General features: G+C 55.5%; 1 non-coding gene across 1 annotated transcript; it reads left to right on the plus strand.

Moving 5' to 3' along the window:
• The first annotated feature begins 1,046 nt into the window (after positions 1 to 1,046).
• On the plus strand, positions 1,047 to 1,118 carry trnap-agg (transfer RNA proline (anticodon AGG)). The gene has a single exon. It is a non-coding gene; the product is annotated as a tRNA-Pro (tRNA).
• The last annotated feature ends 6,664 nt before the right edge of the window (positions 1,119 to 7,782 follow it).

Consider the following 7,782-nt stretch of genomic DNA (forward strand, 5'->3'; position numbering starts at 1 on the left):
GCAAACACTGAAGTTCTTGCTTACGGAGTGTGGAACATTGTTTTCAAGTGATCGCTGTTCTGTCATGTTGACGCCGAGTGAATCTTTCTTTGGCAACATGGGCAGGCTGACAGCAGTGCGAGCGAAAGTAATGGCAAATTTCTTGACTTATTTCTGAATGTGAATGTTCTTTAGAAAAGGGATGCGGCGTTGCTTCTCGCCCGTGTAAAGGTCACGCATTCCAGACGTGGTTATGAGCGAACAGTTGCCGCAAGTGTTTGAAAAGAGCAAGAGAGGAAGCAGCCCTGCCCCGTGTGAGGATCAAACTCAGGCCCTTCAGATGACGAGACTGACGCACTACCAATTACGCCAACAAGCCCAGCTACAGTACACACACCGGAAAGTTTGCCTCACATGGATTTCAGTCGCCCGTTCCCTAATCTTTAGACGCCCTCTGCTGAATGTTGCATTTGCCTTTTGATCTCACCGATACATTTTTGGTCTGTTTCTGTTGCGAGTCCGTCTTTCAGATCTCACCTAGCACAAGTCTCTGTGGCTGAAGTGGCCTCTCTGCTTCAGCATCGTGCCCTCACTCAGCCATTAAAAATGTCACTCGGACTTCTGACATGCTGACATGAAATGTCAAGAGAGAGGGGCGGAGTGACGCTTAAGCCAGAGAGAAGATGAAAAGGGGCGTGGCTGCGAAACGCTTGACAGCTGCACGATGCTCTCCATGTAAGGCGGGACCACAGGCTAAAGGACACCTTTCGGCACATCAAGCTCTAAGCACACACCTGGAGGATGCGGGAATTGATCCTGCTATCTCCCAGATGCAAAGCAAGCGCTGTACCATACAAGCCAACCCCCCTCGCTGGGACTAATGCCTCGGCGTCACCTAGTGCCGCTTGTTCCCCTCTTACCGGGCACAGTTCACTGCCCTTCGTCTGCAAGGCAGTCGTGTAATTGCAGCTTTCTTGACTTATTGATGAAGGTCTGACTGGACGAGCGAATGGCGCCTCTCCCCATCCTCAAGCTCGCTGACAGATTGAAATGGAAAGTGCTGCTGTGGCTCGTTGGTCTAGTGGTATGATTCTCGCTTAGGGTGCGAGAGGTCCCGGGTTCAACTCCCGGATGAGCCCTCGTGTGCTCTTTTCCTCCTCTTCCACAAGACTGGGAACTGATATCCACATCACTTCGCAGCGTCTGCTTATGGCAAACGATGGAATGTGACTAATGACTGAACGAGCCTGGTGAATTCTCATCACGTGGCACAATGAGAGCGTGCAGGCAGCTGTCCAAGGCGGCAACCTCATTGCTCGTTCAAAAGAACACGTACTGAAAAGTCATCACCACTGTGTCGTAGATGAGCACCGCGATCGCTTGTTGTCATGCGTCCTTACTTGGGAAATGCAGAAGCAAAAACTGCCTCTCTCAGCCACCGAAACGTGTGCGGCTCGCCTTGCGCTCTCTGTGCCTCACATATTTGTCGAGCTGTCTGCTCTTCTTTCTGTTGAAGTAATCAAGTTACGGGGCGTCCTGCAGCCTATGATGTTCTCACTGAGAGCTTTCAAGATTTGAAGGAAAACTACGAGCTTGATGGCTCAAGTCGAACGAATGTGATTGTTAAGCAATCGATGATCAAAAGCACGTCTTCTAACAATTCGTGAGAGTATTATCAGCACTGTTTTCACTCGGATATACTTTTCACTTGCTAAGCTGACAAATTGGACGATAAAATGCCGGAGACGCACTCAGTGCAGACTGAGGTTGGGAAGGAGGTGTGGCCCTTCAACGCTTGACAACTGAAGGACATTCTCTCCGCAACGGAGGAGCACCTGTCAGAAGTCGCAGAGGCTAAACGAGAGCACCGGGCATGCTAAGCGAGCGCTCTACCATTTGAGCTAATCCCCCTCGCTTCATGCGTCTCGGCATCATGGCTTACCGCCTCTGCCCCTCTTACAGGGCACCGCCCACTGCCCTTGGTCTGCAAGGCAGTCCTTTCATGTGCGATGACGACGCTGGGATCTTCGTTGCCTATTGTACGAGCTGAACTTTTGTGGTCTTTCCATCAACTCATCTTGTCATCTTACAGTCTGGGTAATTGGAGACTGCACTGTTCTGCTTCCTAAGGTCATATACGGGTTTTTCGCATGAAGCCGTATTGAACAGTATTTCTCGCATTGTGAACATGTGCACACAGCGGTCCCCCGGGTTCCAGTTAGTGCGTAATTACGCATCGATGAAAAATGAAATTAGCTCACTGAAAGTTTGATGTAGAGAATGTGGAAATTTCCACAAGTTGTGGTCTTTAAAATGCATTTGGTTTGAAGACGTTCTGTGCTTCCATTGTGAAGATATGGACAAAACAATATTTGAGCGTGGTAAAAAAAAGTCATAAAAATGGCAAAGTGAAGGCTGAGAAAGCATTCATAATGCATTTTATACACAAAGCAAGTGTTTTTGTAACTCTAAGAGATTTCGCGAAAGCACTACAGGTGTGCCAAAATCGTTTTTGAACTTCAAGCTAACTTTACCCCGGTCTTAGAGAAAGGACTGCCTTTCACTTCTCTGTGTTTTCTTTCACAGCGCTGTGCACTTTTTCATTGCTCTCGCTTTCAGAGCCTCTGCACAGCACACGACTCGACATCAGGAAGCACATTGAAGTGAAAGCAGAAAGCGCTGCGACATGCACTGTGCAGATCCCGCCACACTAAGAGGTGAGTGGGTCTGTTCGATCACAGCGCTAGGCGAATCCCCAAACAGTGTGCGTGGCAACAAAAAAAGCTGCTCTGTTTTGAACTGGGGACATTCCACATGTGAGGCTAACGTGATAACCACTACACTCTGGAAACAAGGGAAATTGTGCCCAGTGGCCCAGTGCTGAGCTACGCCAATGCTATTCAGGGGCTATTCAGGGGCCAATGCTATTCGATGTGAATTGAATGCTATTCAACTCGCCAATGCTATTCAGGGGTGGAAAAGGGTGGAGCCGTGTGTGTCTTTTGTTCAAAGACACCCCCATCTCAGAGCCGGAAGTACAGGCCTTCCTCCCGCAGGTCCACAAAGATGTTATTTTTTAAGAAGATCCTGTGAAAGTCGGCCATCCGCCTCTCAGCCCTGCAGTAGGCCAGGCTGAGAGAGAAGCAGTCCTTCACCCTGGCAATGCACAGCCTGACAAGGTCTGGCTTCAGGCCATTGTACATCATGAGGTTCCTCCTCTCCCAGACAGCTGTCCTCGTTAGGCTGAGGAGGAGGTTCACTAAAATGGCGTTAACCCCCCTCTCAGACCCACGGTACCCAAAGAGGAACAGCTCTTTCCAGGGCACCCCGTCAAGACCAGCTCCTCGAACAGAGCGAAACAGGCCATCCAGCAGATCCGTCAAGTACGCCCTGGCTCGAGCTGGGGGAAGATCTTACCCCAGAACACCTCTGAGACCGGCACTCTGAAGCGTTTCGCCACCATCAGCCTGTAGAACATGCTGGTGGTGAACCCCAGGAGGTCCACCCCACGGTCCCCCCACTTCACCCTCAGCTCCGGCCAGGCCGGGCCTGCTGCCCCGTCTTGTAGATGGAGCTTCTCCAGCCAACTGTCCGGGAGACCGAGTTTGAGCTGCTCGTAATCCTGACGGATCTTACTGACAGGCAGCTCGTCGTCGACCTCTCGCACAGCGTCGACAATAGCCTGGGTGGGCAGAAATCCGTCCTTTACTTCATAAAGAAGATCCTTGACCTTGGATATGCCAGCCTCGTAGAGCTGCCTGTTCCATCGAGACACCAGCAGGGGGTCGAGGAACAGAGGCTGTTCCAGAATCTGGGCCCGGGTCTCCGGCGTGTAGGAGACATGCTGGGACATGAACTACCCCCTCGCCAGCAGGACCTCCCTGTAAAAGGAGGGCAGATGTTTTATCAACCCCGGAGTCAGCCTCACCAGGAGAGTCTCCTGCCCCAAGCCCCCGCAAGTCTCGAGGTAGCTTCCCATACCAATCTTCCAAATGCTGACATTATCCAGGTCAAGGAACTTCTTCACTACTTTCAGCCTAAAGCTTTTCAGCTTCAGGCCTACATCACACAGCTTCAGCCAACCCCTCTTCAAGACCTCAAACAGGAAGGAATGCTCCACCCTGTTGAAGGCCTTCTCCTGGTCCAGTTTCAGGACGTATCCACCCCTCGGCTGCTCCCGCATAAGGTCCACAACATCTCTGATGGAGCACACCGTGTCCGCGATGTCTCTCCACTTGACGCAGTAGGTCTGCGAAGGCGACAGGATCCTGGGCAGAACCTTCCCGAGCCTGAGGGAGAGAACACGAGTTCGTATCTTATAGTCTGTGTTCAACAGACTGATCGGGCGAAAGTTTTTCAAAAGGGAGGGATCCCCCTGCTTTTTGTAGACAAGAGAGATCACCCCCCTTCTCATAGATGGGGTCAGAGCGCCGGTCCTGGCAATCTCCTGGAACACCTCCAGAAGGAGGGGCCCCAGGGACTGCTGAAAGTGTCTGTAGAGCTTGGAGGAGAGCCTGTCCCACCCAGGGCTCTTGTTAGGAGACGAGCCCCGAAGTGCTTCAAGCACTTCCTCCAAGCTCAGCGCACTGTCACAGAGCTCACAATCGCTCTGTGACAGGCGGGTACTCACCCAAGCCAGCATGGCCCGGGTCTGCTGCTCATCCACCCCTTCGGACCAGAACAAGGCACTATAAAAAGAAAACACCTCATTCCTAACGGCCTCGGGGGCAGAGAGCCACACACCGTCCTCTCCCACCAGCTCCTCGATGAAGGAGCTGCGCTGCCTCTCCTGCTCCAGGCCGAAAAAGAACCTCGTGCTCTTCTCGCCCTCGGCCAGATACTGGGCTCTGCTGCGCACCCTGGCTCCTCTCCACTTCTCATCCTCCAGGGCTTGCAGCTCACCCCTCAGCTCCAGCAAGAGCTCGCAGCCCCCGCCATGATCTGCCAGGAGCCCGAGCTCTGAGGCGATCCGAGCCCGAAGCTCTCTCTCCCGCCTGGCCTTCTCCCGCCCCTGGGACAGGCCATACGAGATACTGAACTCTTTGATGCCGTACTTGAGATTATCCCACCTGACCAGCTTTTCTGACCTATACAGGGGACACTGCAGCTGCTGCCGGATTAGGTCTTCTATGCCCTGATAGAATTAAGCCTCCCCCAGGAGCGCGTTATTAAAGCACCAGAGGCCGGGGCCCCGGTCCTCCTGTGCCCCTGCTACAGAGAAGTGAAGCACAGCATGGTCGCTCAGGGTCGTGAACACATAGCACATCCGGCTCAGGCACGGGAAGAGACTCATGTGCCCCAGCAACAGGTAGATCCGGCTCTGTCTCAAGACACCTTCAACGACCTGCCGCCGAAAAAAGTCCCTCCGCGCACCATAAGCCTGACACCACGCATCCACGAACCCGTGAGCCTCCGCACTGCGCTCCAGGAAGCTGCGAGCAGCGCTGCTCTTAAAGGTCATCCCAACCGCGACATCGAGCGCACTCAGTGCACAGTTAAAATCTCCGACGACCAGCCCTGGCTGCTGAAAGCAGCTCGCCTCCAGCTGCTTGAAGAAGGCGAGCCGCTCAGCTTCCCCATTGGGGGCGTAGATGTTGCTCAGCAGCACGGACTGTCCCAGAAACCCGAGACAGACCTGCAGGAGCCGGCCGTCCGTGTCGCGGTGCAGGAGCCTTACGCTCTCGTACACTCCCCTCCTCACCAGCACGGCCACCCCCCCTCCTGCACAGGCCGGAGGCGTTGCTGTAAAACAGCTCCCAGTCCCACTGTGCTCTCACCTTCCGGACACACTCCTCGTCCCAGAAGGTCTCCTGGAGGCAGACAACATCCGTCCGCCCCAGCGGAGCCAACACTGCCCTCAGCTTCGCTCTGTCCCTCAGCTTGTTGGCATTTAAAGAGGCGAAAGATGCCATCACGTATATGGCCGGGAAAGAGTGAAGTTAATTCTCCGGCCCGCACAACAGTTTCCCCGCCCTTTCTGCCACATTCTCATTGCCAACACTTGCTGCTTCCTCCCCACCTCCTGTCTCCGCCACCGCAGAGACATCAGGGATGGGTCTGCGGACAACTCTTGAATTGGGCTTGAGGTTGGGCTGAGGCCTGACGTGGTGCCACTGGATCCTGGCCTTCGAGGGCCCAGGCGGTTGTACACCGGCTCGCCCACTTCCCTCCCCCTCCTCCCTGTCCTCCCTCTCCACCCCATCCATCTCCACCACCTCCCCTTCCCCCTCCATCTCCATGCTCTGTAATTCCCCCTCCTCTGTCCCTGCCCCATCCATCTCAAGACACCCATCCTCCATTCCTTCTTCCACCACTTCCCCTACCTCTCCTCCCACGACCATATCCAACTCCCCTTCCTCAGTCTCTGCCAACGGTGCCTGCCAGAGTATTGAAGAGGCTCCCTCACCTGGCAGGGTGTCTTGTGGCCACTGCAGGGCAACCGGGCGCTTCCCCTCAGGCTCCTCTGGGTCCTCGGGCATCTCTTCGTTTGGGCCTATGTCCACCTTGCCAGGGTCTTGTCGCTGTTGCCGCTGCTGCTTGGTCACACGCCTCGCAGCAGCGCCTTTGCTGACCCCAGCAGGCATCTCATCCCCTGGCCCAGAAGAGGGCCCTGCTGGCTCACCGGTAAGCTGGGGAACCGCTGACGGTGATGGTGGAGGTGGTGGTGGTGGTGCCGTCGCCTCCTCCCTCTGCCTCTCTCCCTGCACAGGCTGGGGTGTCATAAGCCCACTGGTACGCTGAGGGGCCGCCTCTGGTGGTGGTGGTGCCCGTAGGATCTCAGCTGCACCACGCTGCACCACCGCCTGTTGTGGAGCAACCTCCCTCCGCTTCTCTTGCGGCACAGAGTGGGACGCAACAGGTTTGTTAGGGCAACGGGGCACCCCCGCTGGTGGAGATGCTGGCTGGTCCCCGGCTCCTTTCTGCTGCGCTGTACCCAGGATTGGAGGGGCCTCCCTCTGCCTCTCCCCCATCACCGGCTGGGGCGTTGCTGGCTCACTGGGGTCCTGGGGCGCCGCTGCTGGCAACTCTCCATGCTCAGCTGCAGCGGCCACTTGTAGTCCATCTTCAACCCCCTCAGCGTTGCGGGCAGCTGCTCCTGTGGCGGCTTGATCTTCCGGCTCCGGCTCGCAGTTGCAGCTCATGAGCGCATGGAGGCAGTCCGGGCACTTCCTGGCACGGTGCAGTTCCTGGCACGGTGGCCGGGCTGTCTGCACTCATAGCAGAGGAACTCGGAGCAGTCCTTGGCGATGTGCCCCGAGTCCAGGCAGACATGACACACCCTTTGTTGCTGGTCGTGGAGGACCCTGAAGTACTGCCCCCCCTCTGCCGTGGCGAAGCGGATGCTGTATGGCAACGAGGCTACATGCTCGGGAAAGCGAATCCGAACAAACCTCGTGCCATCAGCAATGGTGGTCCCAGGGCAGTGGCGCATCCTGATGTCCGAAATCACTCTCACCCCCCAGCTACTCAGCTTCTCCTTGATAGTCTCGTCTGAGATATATGCCGGGAGGTGGAGGAAGGAAACCACTACCTCCTTCTGCTCCAGCCAGCGGCAGGGTCCGCGTGTTCTTTTGAGTACAGAGTCAGTTCAAACTCTTTTGGCGTCTGGGGGCGGCAGGCAAAAAGAGACCCCTCCCCACAGACGCCATGCACCGCTGCGATAATAGCACCCGCAGATGGTTTCTCCACACCGCTCACATCCACCACAACAGTATGCACCCTTGCAAAAACCCGCCGGGGGGGTCGATCCGAATTCCTCATCCTTCTCTTTCCTACACCACTCTCCTCCTCCACTACAATAAC

The sequence above is a fragment of the Lepisosteus platostomus genome, chromosome 5, assembly GCF_059453375.1.
Source record: "Lepisosteus platostomus isolate fLepPlt1 chromosome 5, fLepPlt1.hap1, whole genome shotgun sequence".
NCBI lineage: Eukaryota > Metazoa > Chordata > Actinopteri > Semionotiformes > Lepisosteidae > Lepisosteus > Lepisosteus platostomus.